Genomic DNA, 24,242 nt, shown 5'->3' with positions numbered 1-24,242 from the left:
TCTTGCCTCCTTTATCAAAGATAAGGTGACCATATGTGTGTGGGTTTATCTCTGGGCTTTCTATCCTGTTCCATTGATCTATATTTTTGTTTTTGTGCCAGTACCGTACTGTCTTGATTACTGTAGCTTTGTAGTATAGTCTGAAGTCAGGGAGGCTGATTCCTCCAGCTCTGTTTTTCTTTCTCAAGATTGCTTGGGCTATTCGGGGTCTTTTGTGTTTCCATACAAATTGTGAAATTTTTTGTTCTAGTTCTGTGAAAAATGCCATTGGTAGTTTGATAGGGATTGCATTGAATCTGTAGATTGCTTTGGGTAATAGAGTCATTATCACAATGTTCATTCTTCCAATCCAGAACATGGTATATCTCTCCATCTATTTGTATCATCTTTAATTTCTTTTATCAGTGTCTTATAATTTTCTGCATACAGGTCTTTTGCCTCCTTGGGTAGGTTTATTCCTAGATATTTTATTCTTTTGGTTGCCTTAGTAAATGGGAGTGTTTTCTTAATTTCCCTTTCAGATTTTTCATCATTAGTGTATAGGAATGCAAAAGATTTCTGTGCATTAATTTTGTGTCCTGCTACTTTACCAAATTCATTGACTGGCTCTAGTAGTTTTCTCATAGCATATTTAGGATTCTTTGTTTATAGTATCACGTCATCTGCAAGTAGTGACAGCTTTATTCTTCTTTTCGTATTGTATTCCTTTTATTTCCTTTTCTCTCTGATTGCTGTGGCTAAAACTTCCAAAACTATGTTGAATAATAGTGGTGAGAGTGGGCAACCTTGTCTTGTTCCTGATCTTAGTGGAAATGCTTTCAGTTTTTCACCATTGAGGATGATGTTTGCTGTGGGTTTGTCATCTATGGCCTTTATTATGTTGAGGAAATTTCCCTCTATGCCTACTTTCTAGAGGGTTTTTATCATAAATGGGTGCTGAATTTTGTCAAAAGCTTTCTCTGCATTTATTAAGATGATCATATGGTTTTTCTCCTACAATTTGTTAATATGGTGTATCACATTGATTGATTTTCGTATGTTGAAGAATCCTTGCATTCCTGGCATAAACCCCACTTGATCATGGTGTATGATCCTTTTAATGTGCTATTGGATTCTGTTTGCTAGTATTTTGTTGAGGATTTTTGCATCTATGTTCATCAGTGATATTGGCCTGTAGTTTTCTTTCTTTGTGACATCTTTGTCCGGTTTTGGTATCAGGGTGATGGTGGCCTCCTAGAATGAGCTTGGGGGTGTTCCTGCCTCTGCTATATTTTTGAAGAGTTTGAGAAGTATAGGTGTTAGCTCTTCTCTGAATGTTTGATAGAATTCGCCTGTGAAGCCATCTGGTCCTGGGCTTTTGTTTGTTGGAAGATTTTTAATCACAGTTTCAATTTCAGTGCTTGTGATTGGTCAGTTCATATTTTCTATTTCTTCCTGGTTCAGTCTCGGAAGGCTGTGCATTTCTAAGAATTTGTCCATTTCTTCCAGGTTGTCCATTTTATTGGCATAGAGTTACTTGTCGTAATCTCTAATGATCCTTTGTATTTCTGCAGTGTCAGTGGTTACTTCTCCTTTTTCATTTCTAATTCTATTGATTTGAGTCTTCTCCCTTTTTTTCTTCATAAGTCTGGCTAATGGTTTATCAATTTTGTTTATCTTCTCAAAGAACCAGCTTTTAGTTTTATTGATGTTTGCTATTGTTTCCTTCATTTCTTTTTCATTTATTTCTGATCTGATCTTTATGATTTATTTCCTTCTGCTAACTTTGGGTTTTTTTTCTTCTTCTTTCCCTAATTGCTTTAGGTGTAAGGTTAGGTTGTTTATTTGAGATGTTTCTTGTTTATTAAGGTAGGGTTGTATTGCTATAAACTTCCCTCTTAGAACTGCTTTTGCTGCATCCCATAGGTTTTGGGTCATCCTGTGTTCATTGTCATTTGTTTCTAGGTATTTTTTGATTTCCTCTTTGATTTCTTCAGTGGTCTCTTGGTTATTAAGTAGTGTGTTGTTTACCCTCCATGTGTTTGTATTTTTTACAGATTTTTTTCTTGTAATTGATATCTAGTCTCATAGCATTGTGGTTGGAAGGATACTTGATAAGATTTCAATTATCTTAAATTTACCAAGTCTTGATTTGTGACCCAAGATATGATCTATCCTGGAGAATGTTCCATGATCACTTGAGAAAAATGTGTATTCTGTTGTTTTTGGATGGAATGTCCTATAAACATCAATTAAGTCTATCTTGTTTAATGTATCATTTAAAGATTGTATTTCCTTATTAATTTTCATTTTGGATGATCTGTAGGTTGGCGAAAGTGGGGTGTTAAGGTCCCCTACTATTACTGTTTTATCGATTTCCCCTTTTATGGCTGTCAGCATTTGCCTTATGTATTGAGGCATTCCCCTGTTGGGTGCATAAATATTTACAATTGTTATATCTTGTTCTTGGATTGATCCCTCAATCATTATGTAGTGTTCTTCTTTGTCTCTTGTAACAGTTTTTATTTTAAAGTCTATTTTGTCTGATATGAGAATTGCTACTCCAGCTTTCAATTTCCATTTGCATGGAATATCTTTTTCCATCCTCCTACTTTCAGTTTGTATGTGTCCCTAGGTCTGAAGTGGGTCTCTTGTAGGCAGCATATATACAGGTCTTGTTTTTGTATCCATTCAGCCAATCTATGTCTTTTGGTTGGCGCATTTAATCAATTTATATTTAAGGTAATTATCAATATGTATGTTCCTATTACCATTTTCTTAATTGTTTTGGGTTTGTTATTGTAGGTCTTTTCCTTCTCTTGTGTTTCCTGCCTAGAGAAGTTCCTTTAGCATTTGTTGTAAAGCTAATTTGGTGGTGCTGAATTCTCTTTGCTTTTGCTTGTCTGTAAAGGTTTTAATTTCTCCATCAAATCTGAATGAGATCCTTGCTGGGTAGAGTAATCTTGGTGGTACGTTTTTCTCCTTCATCACTTTAAATTGTCCTGCCATTTCCTTCTGGCTTGCAGTTTCTACTGAAAGATCAGCTGTGAACCTTATGGAGATTCACTTGTGTGTTATTTGTTGTTTTTCCCTTTCTGCTTTTAATATTTTTTGTTTGTATTTAATTTTTGATAGTTTGATTAATATGTGTCTTGGCATGTGTCTCATTGGATTTATCCTGTATGGGACTCTCTGTGCTTCCTGTACTTGATTAACTATTTCTTTTCCCATATTAAGGACGTTTTCAACTATAATCTCTTCAAATATTTTCTCATCCCTGTCTTTTTCTCTTCTTCTTCTGGGACCATTATAATTCGAATGTTGGTGCATTTAATGTTGTCCGAGAGTTCTCTGAGACTGTCCTCAATTCTTTTCATTCTTTTTTCTTTATTCTGTTCTTCAGTACTTATTTCCACTATTTTATCTTCCAGGTCACTTATCCGTTCTTCTGCCTCAGTTTTTCTGCTATTGATACCGCCTAGAGAATTTTTATTTCATTTATTGTGTTGTTCATCAGTGTTTGTTTGCTCTTTAGTTGTTCTAGTTACTTGTTAAACGATTCTTGTATTTTCTCCGTTCTATTTCCAAGATTTTGGATCATCTTTACTATCATTATTCTGAATTCCTTTTCAGGTAGACTGCCTATTTCCTCTTCATTTGTTAGGTCTGGTGGGTTTTTACCTTGCTCCTTCATCTGCTGTGTGTTTCTCTGTCTTCTCATTTTGCTTAACGTACTGTGTTTGGGGCCTCCTTTTTGCAGGCTGCAGGTTTCTAGTTCCTGTTGTTTTCGGTTTCTGTCCACAGTGGCTAAATTGGCTTAGTGGGTTTGGTAGGCTTCCTAGTGGAGGTTACTAGTGCCTGTGTTCTGGTGGATGAGGCTGGATCTTGTCTTTCTGGTGGGCAGGTCCACGTCTGATGCTGTGTTCTGGGGTGTCTGTGGCCTTATTATGATTTTAGGCAGCCTCTCTGCTAATGGATGGGATTGTATTCCTGTCCTGCTAGTTATTTGGCATAGGGTGTTCAGCAGTGTAGCTTGCTGGTGTTGAGTGGAGCTGGGTCTTGGTGTTGAGATGGAGATCTATGGGAGATTTTAGCCATTTGATATTACATGGAGCTGGGAGGTCTCTTGTGGACCAGTGTCCTGAACTTGGCTCTCCCACCTAAGAGGCACAGTCATGGTGCCTGGCTGGAGCATCAAGACCCTGTCATCTGCACGGCTCACAGTAAAAGGGAAAAAAGAAAGAAAGAAGATAAAATAAAATAAAAGTATTAAGATAAAAAATAAGAAATAATTATCAAGAAAAAAATTTTTTAAAGTATAAAACAAAAACGGACAGGCCAAACCCTAGGATAAATGGTAAAAGCAAATCTGTACAGACAACATCACACACAGAAGTGTACACATACACACTCACAAAAAGAGAAAAAGGGAAAAAAGTATATTTATCATTGCTCCCAAAGTCCACCTCCTCAATTTGGGATGATTCTTTGTCCATTCAGGTATTCCACAGATGCAGGGTACATCAAGTTGATTGTGTAGATTTAATCTGCTGCCCCTGAGGCTGCTGGGAGAGATTTCCCTTTCTCTTCTTTGTTTGCACAACTCCTGGGGTTCAGCTTTGGATTTGGCCCCGCCTCTGCGTGTAGGTTGCCTGAGGGCATCTGTTCCCGCTCAGACAGGACGGGGTTAAAGGAGCAGCTGATTCAGGGTCTATGGCTCACTTAGGCCGGGGGGAGGGAGGGGTAAGATGCGGGCCGAGCCTGCGGCGGCAGAGGCGAGCATGACGTTGCAACAGCCTAAGGTGCGCCGTGTGTTCTCCTGTGGAAGTTGTCCATGAATCCCGGGACCCTGGCAGTGGTGGGCGGCACAGGCTCCCAGGAGGGGAGGTGTGGAGAGTGACCTGTGCTTGCACACAGGCTTCTTAGTGGCAGCTGCAGCAGCCTTAGCGTCTCATGCCCGTCTCTGGGGTCCGCTCTGATAGCCGCAGCTCGCGCCCATCTCTGGAGTTCCTTTTAGCAGCACTCTTAATCCCCTCTCCTTGCGCACCAAGAAACAAAGAGGCAAGAAAAAGTCTCTTACTCTTCGGCAGCTCCAGGCCTTTTCCCAGACTCCCTTCCGGCTAGCTGTCGTGCACTAGCCCCTTCAGGCTGTGTTCACGCAGCGAACCCCAGTCCTCTCCTTGGGATCCGACTGAAGCCCGAGCCTCAGCTCCCAGCCCCCGCCCACCCCGGCGGGTGAGCAGACAAGCCTCTCGGGCTGGTGAGTGCCGGTCGGCACTGATCCTCTGTGCGGGAATCTCTCTTCTTTGCCCTTCGCACCCCTGTTGCTGCACTCTCCTCCGCGGCTCCGAAACTCCCCCCTCTGCCACCCGCAGTCTCCGCCTGCGAAGGGGCTTCCTAGTGTGTGGAAACCTTTCCTCCTTCACAGCTCCCTCCCACTGGTGCAGGTCCCGTCCTATCCTTTTGCCTCTGCTTATTCTTTTTTCTTTTGCCCTACCCAGGTACGTGGGGGACTTTCTTGCCTTTTGGGAGGTCTGAGGTCTTCTGCCAGGTTTCAGTAGGTGTTGTGTAGGAGTTGTTCCACATGTAGATGTATTTCTGATGTATCTGTGGGGAGGAAGGTGATCTCCACCATCTTGAAGCTCCTTCCCCCAATTTTTTAACATAATTGAAATATCTTGTTCTTTGGTAGACTTAACCCCATCTGTATACATGGAATATACAGAAGGCTGTGTGGTGATTCAACTTACCTTTTTTATACTTTTCCAGCAAAAATCGAAAGCATTCCTGTGAGATCAGCTGAGTCTAGAAGTCTGACCAATAGACAGCCAGAGACTGAACTCTTATATATCCTTACCCACCCTCTGAGCTTTTCAAGAGTGAAAAAAGAGATTTGGGTTCCAAAGAAATGTTGCATACATAGTTTCTTTTGTAACTAAGTATCGTGGCTTTTTAAGTTAGACTTTATAGATGCCTGTCATAACATAGCTTTAGTTCATTCCTTGCTTATTATATCATCCATGCTTGCAATCTGCATTTACATTGTTAAAAACAAGGTAACAGACCCAAAATGGAGTCACTTATGCTAAGCCCCACATCACCAAAGACTTTATTATTTCTGCCATTCCCAGAAATGGAATCTTAAGTTGGTCAGTCAGAAATTGTGTGATCACTCTAGTTAGGTAAGTTGCCTGGTAGACCTCTGCCATCCCCTAAAGGAAACTAACTTTGCAAAAAGCAACCTGCTTTTTTGCCTGGTATAACTTTCTTGTTCCTGCTCCCTATTGCTTATGAAAGTCTTTCATTTTGTATAGGTCCTTGGAGTTTCTTTCTATCTGCTAGATGGGATGTTGCCCAATTAATGAATAGCTGAGAAAAACCAATAAGATCTTTAAAATTTACTCAGTTGAATTGTGTTTTTTAATAACATAAATAGCCTGTATCTTTTGGATTGAAAAACTTGGCCCATTCCTTTTCTAAACCGAAATCACTTTATTCCTTGATAAATGTTCACCTGATTACTTTCCTTCTGCATTCCCTGGGTCTGAGTTGAAACACTGTGAAGATTCCAGGGAATAGCTGAACATTTTTCCCTTAAGAGTCAGTTTTTAAAAAAGGCACACCCAGGGATATGGTAGGCAAACCTATTCCTGTGAGCTAGTCTGATTTGAGGAGTCAGAGCATTTATGGAGTCGTGATGAACTTCAATTTTCTGGCCTTTGTTGGCTAGCTGAACTGGTGAGGACAGACTTACTGAGCCAAGCAAGAATTTTTTAATTAAAAACAACAAAACTCCAATGCCACTTAACCATTTCTTTTATGCAATTTATCCTCCCTTGATTTCTCTTTTCTACCTCTCTCCCCTTTTCCCCATAAATACAAGATTCCCCTATGATTCACCCCTTAAATACATCCACAGGCAAACATTCTAACAGGAACAGAAAAGCTCCTTCTTCACAAATATACATTAAAATGGAGTGAAGGACTCCTTCCTACTTATTTGACTGCCAGTGTTCATCATCTAATAGAATATTGGATTATTTTCTCCCTATTCAAAAGTCAGTGTTCTGCTAGACTGAGCGGACTGACAGTAGTGTAAGGCTTACTAGACCGACAACTGGATGCCCTTAAAATTGGAATCCAAGGCTGCCCCTGCTTATGATGAAAGGCAAATAAGGAAGAAAAAATACAATTATATATGTTTCATTTACCATCATGAGGACTTTCATGAATTTTTTGGCAAAGAGGAAATATATATAGCTCAAGCTCAATAAGATATTAATTCAAATAAAGGGATTGAAACTATATCTTAATTACTTTCAGGGATGGATGAACTTGGCCATATTTTGGGTTTATTCAGTATCTCAAATGTTTTCCCATATGTCTGGAGTTTTAAACAAAATGCTCCCTCAGCTACCTTTGTTTTACAGATCTTGTGTAATTTATGGTAAATCCAAATGAAAATATTTTAATTTTGTTTGCAGCTAAGAAAACATTTGGCTTTATGCTTTTTCCTATTAATGTTTGAAATTTAGCTTCAGTCAAGGGCTAAGTCTTCTAGAAGTTTTACATGTAATAGACAAACATTTATATTCAGGAAATAGTTATAGCCTTTGCTATATGAATATCACACTTATTTTCAAAGAAGAGGAAGGAAATTTTAAAAGAGTGCATATTGTGCATGACTGTGTTGATATTGTTTTAGACATAAGCTATTGATTTGAATAAGAGCCTTTCCAGTACCAGGATTTATGACGTAAAGCCTTTTAAATAAAAGATCAATTAAATTAATTTCACTTTTCTGTCAATATTTTTGGGAAGCATCATTTTTATCACATTTACCCCCTTTTTATAGTGGAAACTAGAATAAGATTTTTTTAATTATATGTTTGGTATCAATTTATGTCTATTTAGAATTTAATATATTGACAACTTTCTTAAAAAGTAAAATCATAAATGTCATTGATCATACTTTCCATATATATATAGATAGATATAGATATTGTGAGTGTGTATATATATATTCACTGTACATAACCACATACATACACAATATAGTGAGTATATATATATATATATATATATACACACATTCACTATATATACCTACAAACATACATTTACATTCACACATACACACACATTCTAAAAACAACATCACAAGAGTGACTAAAAAGGCTACTTGTCATCCTATACTCAGACCTCTCGTAAAAACTATTTCTGCTCAACCAACCTATTTTTGTCATTGTTCTGTTACTTTGGGGACTTACTGCTATCCTATTAGAATACCCAGCATATAGTCAGTGAACAAAATACTCTTTCTGTTGATGGCAATAATGTTTTTCTCTAAAAAGCGCTATCCCACCTGTGAATATAGCAATACAGTTCATATTTTCTATTGCTGTGGCTTTCCATAAAATGGCAAACACCATTTCCTACAAGAGATATATGTTACAGACCATCAAAAACAACATCAGGGGTTCATTTTCATTTGTATAGCAGAAATATCACTTTTACTAATTTTCCCACCAATGCATCCTGAAGTATTTTATCTAGTCTGATATTCTTTTCAGAGAGGAGATATTATGTTTCATCTAATACATTTTCACATTTGTGGACACTAAAAGTCTAGAATCAACTAAATTGTGGGTTAATCTATTTCTGAGATGAAAAAAAATCATTGATGACCATTATACATTCAGCTCTGCCAGGAGGCATCTCTAGCATTGGGGTCAATGTATTTTCATCTAAATACTTAGCTAACTTGTCCTCAGTCTGATTCTGCCACTTGAACACAGCAAACCCTCAGATCTGCTATGAATGGGCTGTGGTATAGGATTACCAAAATCCATTTCTACAGTGTTCAGACAGTCCCTGTACAGAGAACATGTGTGTAACTACCAGAGTTTCTGTAACAGATTTGAAGTCAAGATGTGCTAAGGTCGGTGGAAGTTAAGAGAAGTTGACAGACTGCTTTTGACTTCTCTTTAAAACTGTATATATTCCATTGGATTTGGGGCACATAACTTTATTACTTTATTCAAAGAGGTTCTTCTTACCTCATTCCATATCATTTCTACAGTTGACTTAAGAAATTACATTTTTGTGACTCTTTGGTTCTTTGGTAAATTCATTGTTCTATTTTGCTCTGTTTTTAATTACCAAATGGAATGACCTCTAAAGCAAAAACAGAAGCTTTGAAGATATTAATGATTTGCTCAAAACTGCTGAAGATATAGGAACCTTGGAGAAATTGCTATAGTGGCACCACAAATGTGTGCCATTACAAAGATAACCATTAAAATGCACTGTGATATTGGACCGATATTATATTAGCTTTCCTTTTTTTATAAAAGGTACTCTTGGCCTCACACCTTTGTGCTCTGTAGAGTCTTAGATTCTTCCTATTTATGGCAATTCCTTTGTACCTCCTTCATCCTGCAATTTTGGGGGTCTTTTTTTGAGTTCGTTTTCAGTTCCTAAGCTTAAAACACCATGATATTTCTTACTGCTTTTACAGAAATGCATATTTTATTTGGCCCCATATCATTCAAGACAGACTCAATGAAACTTGGAACTGCTGAAAACATTTACTAATCTTCTACTGCTATTGGCAATTGGAGGCAACTGTCTCCTTACATCCCTTTCACACTCAACTCAATGAAAATTAAAATTGACAGAAAAAATTTCTAGAAGGAAAGTGGAAAAAATGAACAAAGGAATTGAAAATATATATCCTCTTTTCTTACATTAAGGCCACTGTACGTTGTAAGTTTGTTTCTACTTTAATGATACTTCAAATACATAATGTGCACACATTCAAATTACAAAAAGGAAATCAATATAAAGTACCTTTTTTGAATGGTAAGACAAAAACTGTTTGGGATAGTTCATTATATACAGTCTGTATGTGAGTCAATTGATTATCAAAAGCTATTATTATAAGAGGTAAAATGAATGGACACGAATTGAAAAGAGTTTTAAGATCACAGTGCGTGAAAACTTGCAAAATACTTTGTTTTGCCATGGTTTTTCAGTGGTGTAGGTCAGATAATCTGTATAACATTATAGTAGATACTGCAGCATTATTCTTGTCTTTTCATATCTGTGCAATGAATATTTTGCTTTAACTATAAATGAAAGACATGGTTGACTGAAAAGAAATTTAGTGGGCAAATCTCATGCTTCAGGGTTTCATATCCAGATGTTATTTCTTTCCACTAAAAACTTACAGCAGAGGTCGCAAACCAGTACCTGTGTGGATAGTTTATAAGCAAGTTTGTGGTTGTTTGTTTGTCATGCACATTTAGGAACTTTTACCTATTTATCTGGATGTTTTGCATTACTTAAAAAAAGCTGATGGCAACACTGGATTCTCATTCCTCCAAGGCAGTGTTGGCTGGGACCAAGTATTTCAGATAGAGAAGGAAAAATTTCTTGTTTATGTAGTTTGCAGACATTTACTAAATTGACATATCAATGCATTTGCAGAAGTAGTCCTTTTATATCACATGATTTTTACTATTTGTTCTCAAGTAATTTCCAAATATTGTTTTTGGGGGAAGCCCTTTAACACTGCAGATAATTCTGTTAATTTTTAGAAATTTGAATAAAATATTTTGCAATTTTCATGGATGATACATAGTGAAATTAAGAGAAATAATTGCAGGCAACATAGTTTTAGGTAAGCATGTTATTTTATGTAAATTTTATTTTAATTCCATCTTTAATAGTGAACATATATAAAGATAATTTTAACTTTTCTCTCATTTGACAGCTTTGATAAAAATTGCTTTATTTATTTAATGATTGTAAGGAAAACTGACTTGTAAACATAGATGCTAAAAATTGCATTTATTTCAGGTTTAATTTGGGAATTAAATATAGGTTGAGGGGCTTCCCTGGTGGCGCAGTGGTTGAGAGTCCGCCTGCCGATGGAGGGGACGCGGGTTCGTGCCCCGGTCTGGGAGGATCCCACGTGCCGCGGAGCGGCTGGGCCCGTGAGCCGTGGCCGCTGAGCCTGCGCGTCCGGAGCCTGTGCTCCGCAGCGGGAGAGGCCACAGCAGTGAGAGGCCCGCGTACCGCAAAAAAAAAAAAAAAAAAATAGGTTGATATTTGAATACCTATACAAAATAAGATATACTGATATCAAAATCTTAATTTTTAGAATTCTAATATTTTATTCTGAAATGATTTTCACATTTAAGTTTTAATTCTTTGTAAGTGCTTTTCAAATAACACATTGCAAATATGGACAGTCTTGAACCTTATATATTAAAAAAATAACAAATTGGATGTAATCATAACTCCTTTATCCATCTTTGTTTATGAGATATAACAGACAATTTGATGTGCCATAGAATTTTGACTACAAAACACAATTTATAACCTGATTGAGGTTATCTTGAGATAAGTTTGCAGAAAACTTACAATTTTACGTTTCTCTTTAACTTGTTTTCTAACATCACTATTCTTTATGTTATAAACAATAACCTATGTGTCATAAGTTAAACAATAGTATTTGACCAAGTTAAAAATTGGAAGTCTTTTAAGTAGATGTTTAAATAGATGTCACAGTGAAAATACCTATACGGTCTAATGCTGCTCAGGTCCATCTGTGTGAGAAGCCAGCTGAGGGCACAGGTCCTTGCAGATCCACCTGATCTTCAGAAATGCCAGCTGTGATCACTTGATATGCATTACGTGGATTCCAAATTTGTAATTGGTTCTATTTCAAAGGAAAAAAAAATCAAATTTCTTAATTAAAAAAATAGACATTATCAGTATTCCTTCCCACTCCCCATCCACTACCACCACCACCAACTCCAGGAATTAAAAGTCTGCTATTCAAAATTCTGGATTACTGTTTATGACCAGAATCAGAAATGTCTCAAGGCATCAAAATACATTTTAACATCTGTGTTATGATTTTTATCTCATTCTTTACCCATTCGTTAGTGCAATACAATGATCTAAAGCGAGCCTTAGAGAAACAAAGGAGAAATAAAGTGTTTGAATGGCCTAGAAATTATGCCAAAAACTCCAAGTGCTAGAAGGCAGCCTGGGTTATAGAATGTCCAGTGAGTGCTTGCTTGACTTCTTTCCCACTTTCTTTCTTCCTTCTTTCCTTCCTCTAATTTTATTTATTTAGTTATTTATTATTGAAGTATATTTGCTGTACAATATTATATGTCCCAGGTGTACAATATAGTGATTCACAATTTTTAAAGGTTATATTCCACTTATTGTTATTATAAAATATTGACTCTATTCCCTGTATTGTACAGTATATCCCTGTAGCTTATTTTATACCTAATAATTTGTACCTCTTACTCTGCTACATCTATATTGCCCCTCCCCTTACCTCTCCATACTTGGAACCACTGGTTTGTTTTATTATATTCACTGGGGGTTTTTTTTGTTGTTTTTTTTAGACTCCACATGTAAGTGATATCCCACAGTATTTGTCTTTCTCTGTTGGACTTATTTCACTTAGCATAGGCCCTCCAGGTCCATCTGTGGTGCTGCAAATGGCAAAATTTCATGCTTTTTTGTGGCTGAGTAGTATGCCATTGTATATGTACAACACAGCTTTCTCCATTCATCTGTTGATGGACAGTTAGGTTGCTTCCATATCTTGGTATTTGTAAATAATGCTTCAGTGAACATAGGGATGAATGTATCTTTTCAAATTAGTGTTGTTTTTCTCAGATAAATATCCAGGAATGGAATTGCTAGGTCATGTGGTAGTTATATTTTTAGTTTTTTGAGAAACCCCCATACTGTTTTCCATAGTGGCTGAACCAACTTACATTTCCACCAGCAGAGTACGAGGGTTCCCTTTCTCCACATCCTTGCCGACATTTGCTATCTGTGTTCCTTGAAAGGTGTGAGGTTTTATCTCGTGGTTTTGATTTGCATTTCCCTGATGATTAGTGATATTGAACATCTTTTCATATGCCTATTGACCATCTGCATTTCCTCTTTGGAAAAATGTCTATTCAGTTCTTCTGCCCATTTTTAAAATCAGGCTGTTTGCTTTTTTTTTGATGTTGAGTTGCATGAACTGTTTATATATGTTGGATATTAACCCCTTATCAGTCATTTCATTTGCAAATATTTTTTTCTCATTCAGTAGGTTGTCTTTTTGTTTTGCTTTGTTTCCTTTGCTGTGTAAAAGCTTTTAAGTTTAATTAGGTCTCATTTGTTTATTTTTGCTTTTGTTTCCATTACTTTAAGAGATGGATCCAAAAAATGTTGCTGTAATTTATGTCAAAGAGTGTTCACCTATGTTTTCCTCTAGGAGTTTTATATTATCCGGTCTTACATTTAGGTCTTTACTCCATTTTGAGTTTATTTTTATATAAGATGTTAGAGAAGGCTCTAAGTTCATTCTTTCACACATAGCTGTCCAGTTTCCCCAGCACCACATACTGAAGAGACCTTTTTTTTTTGGTTACCACTAATAGAAATCAGAGTATAGCATGCAAAAAATGCAAGAGTAAATTCATCATTAAATAAGCTAAAGACCTAATATAAATATTCAGTAATCTAGTATATTTATTTAGTATTTAATATCACTATACTTAAGGTATATATTTGTATAGTATTGGATACTGGCATTTTTCCAAAAATGGCCACAACAACTTTTTTTGGTTACCACATGCTTTTCTAGAATTTTGCAATTCTCCATTAAGAGGTAGAATCCACCTTCACTTTGAACTTGGGCCTCTGTGAGTGCCTTTACATATAGAATTGCTGAAATTTATGCTGCATGACTTACTTCCAAAGTTAGATCATGAAAGGTGATATGTCTTCTACGTGGTTTTCACACACTCAGGACACTCATCCTTAGAACCCAGCCACTCTGCTGTAAGGAAGTAGAGAACAGGCTAAGTAAGGTCTTAGCGAATAGCCAACATCAGTCACCATAAATGGGAGGGAACAAGCATTCAGATAATTCTAGCCCCCAGCTTTCAAGCTGCCCTGTTGACACAGAGTGAAGGAGAAAGCCTAGATCTCATATATTACCTTGAAGAAGATATAATCAACTACCTATATTTATATCATCTATCATGAAACCCTTATACAAATATACTTTTACTATGATTAAAACATATAAGACCAAGAATTTGGCCTAGAAACTTATAAAAATTTTGTTGAAACTATTTTATAAATACTATGCTCAAGGTATATGTTTCTAACAATTTTTTTAATGTATCAGAATATATGTTAAATAATTTTAATGGGGCCTTCAAATCTATTTACAATATTTCTAAGTGGAATACAACAAATACACTGTATTCATTTTGGTTGCTAACCCTAGAATGGTGCCCATTTGTTCAAATAAACAGACATAAACTTTATAAAAACTGATTTTTATCATTTGCTCATAGTGGGACATTTTCTTCCTTTGTATTTAATAAGAGAATTATAGAGTAGTAAAACATTGCAATAATTATTTCATTATTATGTTTTAAGTTGAAGGATATTTACTACCTATGTCTTGTGAATATTGTGAAATCATTCACTTTTAAACATCTTTAAATCCTCCTATGAAAAGTGTCATAAAATATACTATACCATTGTGATTCTTCCATCCCTTTCTAGGCTGTCATCTTAGTTGTCAGTTTTCCTCTGGGAGAGTGTTCTAAAGATGGTTTTGCAGAACATCTTAGTAGGGCTTTAAACTAAGTGTCTGAAACCATTCGCTATGAACAGGGTAAATTGGGTTATGTTGGAATGACAGTATATTCATTTGCAAGTCCCTTGACACAGTCATTTCAGCAACTTAACTTTAGCATTTACATTCAGCTCCCAGCTGCAGAGGGAAATTCAATGGCCTCATTATTGTGTCTGAACTGAACTGTGTCACGCAGGAGGAGATCCAGAGTCAGAGGCAGATTGGGGCCTTCCGGTTCATCTGCAGTTTGAGCTGGTTCAGCAGCAGCGGTAGAATCAGGAGGCAGGATAGCATCAGCTCTTCCGTGGCGAAGCTCTGGTTTGTCTGTAAATCCTAAACGAATAGCAATTTTTGCCCTTTGAGGCGCACAGAATTCTTTTGAACTCCTGTTGGATTCAGGGATCACAGGATCAGCTTGACTCATTCAGAGGCAGCAGCTTTGGCAGCCAAAGAGGATTGTCAGAGCCTATTTTCCTTTTAGCAGCAGGAGTAAGTACTGTAAAGAAACAGGGCTCAGGGAGGCTGCATGATGCATAAACAGTATGTAATCCACTGAATGTGCTGGAAATTAGAGAAGAAGGGGAACAGGAACACAATTTTGCTGATACTACAGTGGGGGCGGGCAGACCTCCAGACCTTATAAACTACTGCTTACTGGAGGGGCTTTTGTGTTTTTTTGGAGGAAGTAAAATGTCCCATGCATATTGAGCTGCCATCCGTCATAAATTAATCCCCGTGATTTACCAAAAAGGGAAAAAACAGTAAGATTCTGGCACTGAATTCTGAACAAATACCTCTCTCTCTTTATATTACTAGATCATGTCACTTATTCAATCTATTAAATTATTTAGAAAATAAGCGTGAGAGGATAGATTTTGGCTTAATAGTTAAAATTAATGCAGCCGTCAAAATAAGCAAAGGATAATGCTGGGGTTAGCAGGCAAGCAACGTCTTTATGCACAAGAGAGAAGAAAATACACTTCAAAGAACTGACTTAACTATTGTGTGAAATATGAAATCTTTTCCTGGGGATTTGTATTATAGCCAGTATTTGACTTTTTAAGTAGACTTACAAACACTCTGGGCAGAAATAAAGAAGATTATCATCGATCATTGGATATTTATGCTAAGGAGGACTGTTTTCTTCTTTCTTTGCCATTTGTTTAATGGCCCACACAGCATGACTCCTGAAGGCCATAGTTCCAAGCCCTGAAGGCACATGCCCCAAATCCAGGATGTGGCCTCCCCGTGCTAATTTACCACTATTAAGAAGAAGGAAATTGAATGTAGGAAACAGCAACAGAAAAAAAGAAGGGCTTGGTCAAACACAGTACTTGCAGCTGTGTTTCTGTTTCTGAGGGAGCTCTGATTTGCCAGCCCTTCATGACAGTACTTTCAGGAGAGCAGGATTTGGCATGGTTTTCTTCCTGTGGAAGAAAAGAAGTGGCAGGAACTCCATTATTGCATTTTAAAATTGCCCTCTTCCTTCCCGTTGAAAGGAGAAGATTTTAGGCTATTTCTCAGGATAATAAAATAATGAGCCACAATTAGTCAATCCTTGTGAAAAAAAAGAATGTTTCCTTATATGATATTTGTCAGCACAATTGTGTCACTTAGATAGAAAGATGCCTTTCATTTATCGCTGTGATATTTTGAAGGAGGCTGTGATGTTATAAAAGCAGTTTTATAAGATTGATTCAAGCAGTGTAAAATTTGAGGTGGAGGCATGGAATCCAGTTAGGAGGCTCTAATAATAGATTACAGATGAGTAAATAAGAAAGATCCAGCACAGAGATGGAAACTATTGACCATTGTGCTTGACTATGCAAAGTAAGAAGAGCTTAAGATGTTGACTATCTTTGTATCATGAGAAACTGGAACCAAAGGAAGAGAAAATGCTTTGAAGGACATACGATGTGTTTAGTTTAATTTCAGTGTTTGCACTGTCAGAGGACCTGAAATCAAAGTCTTGAGCAGAAGAGAGATATCAGTACAGCTGATATAAATTTTGGAGTTATCAGCACAAATGTAATCATGGAAATGGGTGCAATTTCCATGGAAAAGAAAGTATTGTGAGAAGAGAAGAAACTAAGGGCAGAAACTCGAGGAATCCCAACATTAAAAAAAGAGAGATGGTAAACATTTAAAGGTTTAAAGAGATTCATCAAATCTTTTATGTTGGGGAGGAAGAAATTTTCCTCTACCCTTCAAGGTTCTTCTGGCTGGTCTAAAAATTAAATTGACATAACACAGATTAACAGAAGAGAATTAAATAAAATAACACGTAGGCATGGGAGAGATCCAGGAAACCTGAGTAACTCAAATGGCTGAAACTCTCACCTTAAATGCCATCTTCAACTAAAGACAAAAGAGGGTGTTGGGAGTAGTGGTTTAGGACTTAAAAGGGGAGGAAAGCAATTTACATGGATATGGAAAAGCTAATGTTTGGCAAAGTATTTGCTGGGCCAGACAGAGACAATGGGACACAGAGAGGAATTTTAATAAACAGACTTTGCTAGGTTTCTCCCTGTCTACACACTTAGTTCTACTATAGTATCTGTAGTTATAACTTCCTTCCTGGAACAGGTCCTCTATCTACATTCTTCAGGCGGTTAAAGGAAAGGTCAAAGTTTCTTCCTGAGTCTTTTAGGCCTTTATTGTTTCAGCTTGAAATAATTTGGATGCCAAAGAGACATTTTGGGATGGCAAATTTCATTCCCCTACATTTAGTTATAAGTATCATGCTTTAAGAAAAATACGGACAGTTGGAATAAGTTTAAGAGACTATGAAGAGACTTAGAATGTGAAAAGGTGAAGAAAATTAGAGAAATAAGACTCAAGAGGCTGTAAATTCTTTGAGAACTACTATTTGGAAGAGACAAGTGGCCTTCTTCCTCTCCTCCCTTTCTCACTCTTTCTCCTTCTTCCTCTTTTATCTTCCTTCTCCTCCTTTTTTTTTTAATGTAGACGGTAAAAAAAAAAAAAAAAAGTTCTAATTTGATATTCAACAAGGAAAGCTAAGACAAATCCACTCACCATACATGATACAGTCTACTTAAGCTCTAAGTAGCTACTGCCCTGGGGTTATACATTTACTACCATTCAAGTTCTGTCTTGCTTACTGTGATTTGAGGGATTAAATATTACAAAGTAAAGGGCACAAATCTAATGCATTATTTTTAATGAGATAAGTCATCCTATCTTAACATCACTCAGTTTTTCATTTTTCTCCAATATACACTATTAAATATATGCCATCGTGGTCATATAAACAGATTATACAGTTATACCTGTGTTTGTTTTCTGTTTCAATCATTTGATTGCAAAACATGAATATTTATTCAATTGAGAGGTGGTAGATTTAATTCAAACATTTAAGATTTTAATAATTTAGAATTTCACTACATTTTGATTGGAAAATATTATGATTTGGGTATCAGCGATTGGAAAAAAGTTTCTATGAAGACAATATTTATATTTTATATTCTATAATACAGTTTTGTTTTTATTTACTTCTCATAGAAAAAGTAGAAAACAAAGAAGAATGATTAAAATCATTAAAATAGTTAATGAATATTTTATTATTTACTATCACTGAGCACTATATTAAGATGCTGTTGGTAATTGGGTGAGCTGCATCCACCATATTAAAGATGGGAAATTTGAGTTACAATGGGCTTAACATTTTTCAGTAAACAGGTATATTTTATTCACCTTTTTTCAATAACTGTCACTGATAAGGTCTTTTATTGTCTTTGTCTCTGCCTCTTCTTTCCAAATCACAATGTCACCTATACCCCCAATAAGAGCTTTCTTTTTAACATTAAGTTCTGATGTAATTTCTTGGTGTTTGTTGTGTCTCCACAGCCCAAAGCTAATTTTTTAAATTGTACTCTAGAGTTAAATCAAATGCAGTTTCATTTTTTTCCCTCAGGTTATGCCCAAAAGTAAAGTAAAAAATGTTAAGAAATTTTCAAGGTATTGGGTTCATCAAATGATGTATAATTTGATGACCACAGTATATTGACCAAAACCTTGTAATTTAGTAAACTTAAGTTAAAGAAAAAAATTTGACTGGTTTATTTTCCTCTTTACCAACCCTTATATATTAAACAGAATTATTAAACAGGTTTATCAAATTCCAGAAAGGGTAACTTTTCACAAAGGAACCAATGTCTGGAAACACAGTTCTTCCGAGCAAGTACTCTTAAACATTTGAGTCCGTAATTGTATGTTGGCACCTCAGACTCCACATTTACTTTACTTAGGCAACAACAAACATTAAAGAAGTAACCGTAAGATTCATGTACTGGAAAAAAAATAAAAGCAACAGTACCACACATCTATTCAGACACACTTATACAAAACAAGTTCTTGTCCTCAAGGAGCCCAACTGATATATGGAAGCCATAAAAATAACCATGCAAATTTTTAAAATGTGATAAGTTATAATATGGGACTGCGCAACACCATGAAAATGCTAAAGTGGGAAGTATTTATTCATGAAAGAAAGGTCAAGGTAGATTTCAGCAAAGCTCCATTAGGCCAGGGGAATGTATCTATTTGCTTCACTAATGTTTCCAGTGTTCAGTAACAGTTCATATTCCATGTCAGGAGTTCGGTATAAAAATTGAGTAATTGAGTCACTGAATGTAATAATGGGATGAATGGATTGATTAATGAGGAAGTGACATTAGAGTTGTATCTTGAAGCATCTTTAGGGGTTCAGCAATTAGAGGGTTCAGATGAAAAAGAAGGACGCTTAATTTAAGAGCAGTGGCAAATAAAATTGTATTGAAGAGGTAGAGTCGAGAAAGAACATCCAAAATTTTACTCTGGGACATTCTGAATTTGAGATGCTTACAGCAAAACAGGTAAAATTGAAGAAAATTGTAATAGACATAAACAGTGTCAAGAGATTAAAACTATTTGTATGTATATTTTGTATTTGAGACTATGGGAAAGAATAAGTGAGCCCTGAGAAGAAGACGAGACTAGGGTGGGTAACGAAGCAACATTAAAATTGAAACAGTCTCTACAGACACTCCCAAATTTCCAGTTATAACACATTCTCTCTCAGGATGTTAATGAAGAAAAAAAAGTAAGCAGTTAGTAGCTTGATGGGAGGCAAGGTTGCGCTAACATTTATTTAAACAAAATTTTTGGCTGAGAAGTGGGAACCAGTAAAAAGAAAGAAGTTAGAGACACAGGAAGAGGAAAACTTGACAGACCACGGAGCTAGAGAGTGAAGAAAGGATTGCTATGATGAGCGTGGCTGAAAAGCCCACACTTCAAAGAGGTTGGTTTCTTTACTTCTAAGGCAGGAGAAAAGAACTGAGACCCTTTATTGAGAGTGGGAAGGAAAGACATTAGAGAATATTTCTATTTGGTTCCTCCATATTCATGATGTAATAAGAAGCTAGATCATTTGCTCAAGGCAATGGGTTGGAGTTGATCAAAGAGACCTTAAGAGAATGGTAAATGTTTGGAATAATTCTGTACTGAATGTATGTGATGGCTGATAGAAATGACCCAAACCCCAAAGGATTACTATCAGATGACTTTAAAGACACAAAGAAGTCTAGAAAACCTAAATTGCTAACAGTCAGTCAGCACCTCTGAGCAATTTCTCCTGCAGTAACCAGAATCAGAAAACCAAAACCAAACAAACACAAAACAGAAGTTGGTTTGACAAGGAAATGTGACTAGCTGACTGAGTAGTGGCAGGTCAAGGGAGTAAGGTAGTGTTTTCAATAGATGCAGGTGCCAGTGAATCCAGAGAGTGATACTATGGAATAGCAATTTTAGAAACCCAAGGATTGATAGATTTTAAAGAGGCCCAACAATAAGTTTTGTGAGAATGAAAGTGAGAGTGAGGATGAAGTAGAGAAAGTTGTGGTTAGAAAGCAGGAATTTTCTAAATTTGAAGTTGGAGAGGAAATGAGGATAGAATGCTGGAAATCAGTGTAACCCCAAAGTGCGAGGAGACATTGGTGGCAGCATTTTTAGTTTTCAGATTAATCCAATCAAACCCAATCTTTGCCCTGAAAACTATTTTTTCTTTTCCATCAAGAAATTAGTGTGGGAAAAAAAGGACAATGGCAACAACAACAGCAACACACAGTACTCTGTTCAGGCAGTGATTCAGTGGAACAAATCATCATCATCATCATCATCATCATCATCATCACTGTGAGCACCATTCTTAATCTTTTTAAATGTCTTCACGTAATTCTAATAACATTTCTGTTTTGTTGGCAGACACTATTATTCCCGTCTTATAGATGAAAAAAAAAGGAAGTAAGGTTATTGGACCTGGAATTGATAAGTATTAAAGGCAAAACTTGAATTCCAGACTTTTGGATCAAAGCTTAGTGTTCTTTACATTATTTATATTTACACCATGGCTATCTATTTAAGCTATAGTGCTGTTTCACTCATCTCCAACTTGAAAATGTCAGCAAAAATCAGCCTTTCTATTTCAAACCAGAGAGACTTAATATCCTCAGAGAATTTAGAGGTAAATTGATAAGATATATAAAATGTTTGATTTTTACCGGGTCCATGAAATCCTTAACAGTTAGGGTGTGTCCCTATGTGTTCAGAAAAATTATGTGGTCTGAACACTGAGGAAATGAGTTTGTTAATCCCTACAGAAAAGATATTAGATACTTTTTGGGTTACCTTATTTATCTTATTTTAGCCCAGGATGGGTTCATTGTGCTTGCCTGCAAAGGGTGATGGAAAAGGAAAGACTGAGAGTAAGAGGCAGCTGAGCAATACAATCACACATGGACAAATTATTGTGGCAAATGTTTCTTTTGTGTAAAGCAATAGAGAGAAGACGTCAACTTTCAGCTATATGTTCCTTATTAAAACAGACAAAGTACACTAGATTTTAAGCTAGTACCAATGCAAAGGTCTTTACAAAACTGCATTTCCAAAAATGGGCAGTAGTATCTCAGTCACAAAAAGGCCTCAGAGGCTTATGAGTTTAGCTACCTCTTCAATGACTGTAATAACGTGAGAACCCATCTTTATCTACGCACATCTCAAGGAGACTCAATTTATCAAGGATAATTTTCTTCCTAAGACCTTGTTTGCTTGCTGTTCACAGGGAATTTTTCTTTTAATTTTACCTCTGAATTCATGTGCAGACTCAGTTGCTATAATGATGTTAAATATTTGGAGGGACAGTGTTCATTTTCTAGAAGCAGACATGGTGTGTATGCTTTTAGTTCCAAGTGTGATAGATAATGATGAGAGGAGGATGCAGAGGTTAGGGATTTCCAGGAGCAAAGGCATCAGGAGTTTAACCTGCTGGAGGACACTTGTTCAGAGTCCTTGGTAATATGGAGCAAATGCTGATCATGAAACCAGTATACATGTAAAAGGCACCTGAGAGTGTTTGAAGGAGATTATTAGTAATAATGGTTTACCATTTATCTACAAGAAGGGTGAGAAAGTGTCCAGGTTACATAAAATAACAGTAATGAAATGGGGGAAGAACACCTCTCTACAAACTCCTCTGGTCTTTAATCATTCTCTCTTTCACTTCTTCCCACCATCAACAGCCTTGCAGGCAAAATTCGTTAATGCTGTAGTGTGCAATTATGCTTTTTATTGTTTTCTGTATGCCTCCTAAGAAGATAATCACCCTTGATATCATGGTGATATTTCAGCAATACTTTATAGCCTCTTTCTACTCTGCTATTATTAAGCATTTCAACCTCATTAATAATTGATGTCCACGTTTAAGCTGCTGGTTAGAAAATACCTCTAAGATTTTTCTTTATTAGATTTTGAGTAAATGTTGCCCAAATCGCCTCTGCATTTTGTTAAAAATAAATGTTATATATCTTTTGATAAAACTTACAGAATTAAGTGCCTAATAAAATACTACATGACTAAAATGACAATTAATATTTCAGCTTTATGCTGAAGTATGAGGATTTGCCTGCAAAGGTATGAATCACTGATTTTTCATTTCTTTAATCCTGTATTAATTGGTACTTGAGGCAATAAACCATAACATATAACTCTGGCTTCAGATAAGCTTTAATGAGAACCTGACCTTTGCTTGGATACTTCTGTGACAGTGAAAGAGTTCAAGATAACCCTTTGAAGCTCAAATTTATGAGATAAATGTTCTTAGCATTTCCTTATCTTAGCTTTAGCTGATTATTGGGGATATTCTGGGGGATTCATAATTGAGATTTGAAAGAAAATTATATTCTATTATGTCCAGCTCAGTGGAAGTTTAAATAGCAGTAGTGTAACTTCTTGAGTTCATTATTCTGCACCTGGAAAGGAAGTGAGTTTCAGAGATCAGCAAAAATGTCCTAAAATATAGTATGAAGTGATTAAAGGACCACAGATACTTTCATTGTATCATCATAAAATCTTGTTTAGAGGGGACCAGCTCTCATTCATATTTTTATGTGCCAAGGTATGGTAAAATCAGTATTTAAATTGTATTTTATCATGTCATCAAATTTAATAGTCATAGAGATATTTTATAGTTCAAGCATTTTAAAGGAGGTGCAACTAAAAAAGTGAAATAGAGAAAGTTTGGAGTGTTTTGATATACCGTTTTAGAGAAATGCTTTCAGTTTGAGAGGGTCCAGGTAGTCTTTTTTTTTTCTTTAATATTCTAAACTGAAATAGAACTGTGGCATCATATTAAGAAAGGTTGAATTCAACTTGACAGAGAAGAGGTAGGGGATTTTGAACAAGCATGGACCCAAACTGAGATAAGACATGGAACATGTATATAATTAGGACAGAATTAGTACCAAGTATGTCTCAGACCTTCTCACAAATCACTATATAAAGCAGAGCTACTAGAAATCACATTAAAAATTCAAATAGCATTTCAAAGAAGATGAAAAGAGGAAATGATGTTCAACTTCTCATTAATCAGGAGAATGAAAATAAAAATATCAATGAGATACTATTTCATGTCATCTATACTGGTTTAAAAAAAAAAGTCTTATAGTATCAGGTGTCTCCAGGATGTGGAACAGTATGAACTGTTTCATGGTAGTGGTGAATTTGGATTTGATTCAATCATATTTTGAAAATAATTGTTGTCATCTTGTAAGATTGAAGAAGTGAGTATTTTAAAACTGAGCATTTTTACTCCCAGGTATATAACCTGGTGCTATATTTTTAAACTGTGGGTCTCGATTTCAGTGATCTTACAAGCATTTTTAAATTAAATAGAACAAAAATAGACTATAAAGTAATATATAGAATTATATATATAATATAATATGGAAATATAATAGAAGATATTAGAATGCCTTTTAAGTAGTAAGCTTATTTGTAGAAACTTGCTTCAGTTTTATTTGTATGCGTGCCCATATATACAATCTGTGTTAAAATGTAAACTGTACTGTACTGTGGTCTAAAAGGTTTGAAGGTTACTACACTGCCTAGGGAAACGGTTCCATGTGTGAATGAAAAACACAGGAAGAAATGTTCATGATACATTGCTATTAATAGCAAAACAAGCAACCTGTAAACCACTAAAATACCCATTGACAGGAAGAATAGCCAAATAAATTGTTGTATTCTA

Source organism: Orcinus orca, chromosome 9 (assembly GCF_937001465.1).
Source record: "Orcinus orca chromosome 9, mOrcOrc1.1, whole genome shotgun sequence".
Taxonomy (NCBI): Eukaryota; Metazoa; Chordata; class Mammalia; order Artiodactyla; family Delphinidae; genus Orcinus; species Orcinus orca.
This window is presented reverse-complemented; position numbering follows the sequence as displayed.